Genomic DNA, 3,941 nt, shown 5'->3' with positions numbered 1-3,941 from the left:
CATCCAAGGGCACAGTCACCTTACCTCTCAGAGTTGGGCCAGTTACGAAGGATGCGGTTTGTCAAGTCCTAGATCTAGATCTCACCTACAACATATTGCTACGACGTCATTGGATTCATGAAATGAGGGCAGTCCCATCTACATATCACCAATGCATTAAGTTTCCTCACAATGGAGTGGAGGTAACAGTTAACGGTGATCCTAATCCATTCATATACTGCATTAACCTGAGATAAAAAACTGAGACCATTATTCCCAGTAATCGCGAAGTTGTCCCTTCTTCGACATACATTGATCCTGAGTCATTAAAACCTTTGACATCAAAACAAGGTGAGCTTAAAGGCAAATTTCATGACAAGGGCATGGGGGAATACACTTTAAATCAGACCATGTACTTACAACAAGTCATAAGTTCACCAAAAGAATATGGAAGACCACATCCTAACAAGCAAGTATCCATCATTGTACCATACCACATCCTAACAAGCAAGTATCCATCATTGTACTCAAATGGGACCCTACTACCTTTCAAAGATGGGGCGAACTGGAAGAGGAAGACTTATACAAAATGCTTTACAAAGACATTGAAGATGATACACAAGATCACATCAGTCTACCATGTGAGAAATACAGCAAAGGTTTCAAGATCCTACAAAAATTCGGGTATGATGGAAAAAGCCCTCTTGGGTTACGAAACGAAGGCATCATTGAACCTTTACAACCTGAATTGACATTCAAAAAGGAACGCTCGAAGGGACTTGGTTTCCTGACTTCCAAGGTCCACACTCAAAGGACATAAGAAACCTTACAAATCAAAGCTGCCAAGATTCAACAAGAGGATCGCTATTCCACAGATTCCAACAAATGGGAATGGGGTTCAGACAAATCCTCCAGTGACTATGAGCTCACCGAGACATTCAGAGAGCTAGATGAACCCACGGAAGAAGAGGAATTTTATAAAAGATTCAAGGTTGGTCAAGAAACAACCCATGAGGATTCCACACAGTCCTTGTCTCTAGGTCCTAGGTTGAAATCACATAGGATGAGAACACCTGTCCCAGAATGCACTACTAGTGAGGATAATTTGGATTCGTTCACGATCAAGACTGATGAGGAGAGTGCCATCGATGACCTCGATAATTACCTTGACATACCTGAATATAACTACATCTTCACTCTTAGCCCCGCTAACTTCGAAGACATTAAAGGTCTTCCCCTTGTTCACCACCAACTCATTGACTGGGATCATGAAGGACCTGCACATTTTGACACATTCCAAAATGATGAAGCTTTTATTGACTATCTTGGCATACGAGATGATCTTCCCCCTGGGGACCATAAAGCATGATACACTATAGAACTCAATAGCGTGGCATATTTTGGTGAGGGCATCGGACCTTCCAGTCACAAAAATGTGAAAATAAGAACAAACCAAGGGTCTTATGGCGAAAACCACACTGTGGCACTGTCTGAACCCAAAAAAGTAAAAAGAAAAGACGTATCTGAGGGTGAAAACCTCTCTGAAGCACCTGAAGATGGAAGGCTTGACATTCTCCCAGCATCATATGAAGAAAAGTCATCCATGTTGGTAGACTATCAAAACAAACATTGGTAGAGAAGAGGTTCCACACAACATATTCCTGGCTCAATCGTTGACAGAGTCAGAAAGGTCAAAATTCATAAGTTTCTTCAAAGAACGACAAATCAACTTTGCCTGGTCATACGCTGATATGCCTGGATTAGATCCGGATTTGGTAATGCATTATTTGACAGTTAAACTGGGGGCAAAACCAGTGAAACAGAAATTAAGAAAGATGTATCCACAAGTCGCATTATTGGTCAAAGCAAAGCTTGAGAAATTATTGGACATCGGATTCATACGCCCAATTGATTATCCTGAATGGATCTCCAATTTAGTGCCTATCAGTAAACCAGATCACAGCATCAGAATATATACAAATTTCAGAGACATCAACAAAGCTTGTCCTAAGGATGACTTCCCATTACCAAATATTGACTTGATTGTCGATCTCACAGCAGGTCATGAAATGTTATCGTTGATGGATGGATTCTCTGGTTATAATCAAATAAAGATCACGTATGAGGATCAACACAAAACATCATTTACTTGTCCTTTGGGAACCTTTTGCTGGAATGCCATGCCCTTCGGGCTAAAAAATGCAGGTGCTACATATCAAAGAGCCATGACTACTATCTTTCAAAATCTCATGCACGTAACTGTGGAAGATTATGTCGACGACCTCTTGGGCAAATCAATAGATAGAAATACACATTTGGACATACTTTCAGTCATCTTTGATTGGTTGGAAAAATACAAAGTAAGATTAAACCCCAAGAAATGTGTCTTTGGAGTAACCTCCGGGAAGCTCCTAGGATTCATTGTATCAAAAAGAGGAATCAAAGCTAATCCAGCCAAAGTCAAGGCCATCCTGGAGATGCAACCACCAAGAAATATCAGTCAACTTTGGTCTTTGCAAGGGAGACTCCAGTCCATACGAAGATTCATAGCACAACTTGCAGATAAGTGTAATCCTTTTCAGCACTTGCTACATAAAAACATCAAATTCAAATGGGATGATAACTGTCAACAGGCTTTCCAGACACTCAAAGATTATCTTCTGAATCCGCCAGTTATGATGCCACCAGTTCCAGATCAGCCTCTGTTACTATACATATCAGCTACTCCAACAGCGCTGGGGGCACTCTTAGCACAACAAATTGCTGAGGGCAAAGAAAAAGCAGTATACTATATCAGTCACACATTGGTGGGATATGAGCTAAACTACACACCAATTGAGCGTGCATGTCTCGCCGTGGTCTTTGCTTCATAGAAATTATGACATTACATGCTCACTCATAAGACTAAGTTGGTTGCAAGAATCAATCCATTGAAATACCTTCTCAATAAAGCAACACTTACTGGGTGACTAGCCAAATGGGTAATGATCCTGAGTGAATTCGACATCGAGTATGTGGATATAAAAGTGATAAAAGGACAAGCCATTGCAGATCAATTAGTAGATGCTCCCATGATAGATGATGTTCCTCTAAGTTTAGAATTTACATATGAATCTATTTTAACAATGTCACATGCAAAGCCATGGCAGTTGTACTTCGACGGCTCATACACACAGCATGGGGCAGGATCTAGCATCCTCTTTATAAATCCTCAAGGGGATTCTATACCAAAATCATACCGCTTATCATTTCCTTGCACTAATAATATAGCGAAATATGAGGCATTAACAACTGGATTACAGATTGCAGTTCAGTGGAAGATCCAGGAACTTCGTGTTTTTGGGGACTCTCAACTTGAAATCCGTCAAGCAACTGATGATTACCAAACAAAAGATGAAAAATTAATGCCTTACAAACAAATGGTGGATGACCTGAAACAACATTTCACAAAGATAGACTTTGAGCAAATACCAAGAGAGCATAATCGAGCTGCAGATGTCGTGGCTACAATTGCTTCACTGATCGATCTACCTCCAAACGAGACCCGCTATGAGTTCTTGGTGGATAACCTTTTGGTTCATTCATATGAAATCATTCCTATTGAGATGATATGTGTCGTCGGTCCTGAGTCCCAATTATATGGTTCCATCTTCACATACCTTCGTGACAATACCCTACCTCTTGATCTATCCAATAACCAACGTTGCACTTTCATTCGCCAATCCTCTCGATATGTCATTTTAGCTGATATCCTATACCGGCGAGGTCTAGATGGCACTCTTCTTAGATTTTTAGAAAGCGACGAAGCTCATATTGCGTTATGTGAAGTACATGAAGGGATATGTGGTCCACATGCTAGTGGTCCTACCTTAGCCAAGAAACTCATCAGGACTAGATATTACTGGCCCAATATGGAAAAAGACTCATATCAGTTTGTCAAGAAATGTAAGCAATGTCAAATT

Source organism: Cryptomeria japonica, chromosome 9 (genome assembly GCF_030272615.1).
Source record: "Cryptomeria japonica chromosome 9, Sugi_1.0, whole genome shotgun sequence".
NCBI lineage: Eukaryota > Viridiplantae > Streptophyta > Pinopsida > Cupressales > Cupressaceae > Cryptomeria > Cryptomeria japonica.
This window is presented reverse-complemented; position numbering follows the sequence as displayed.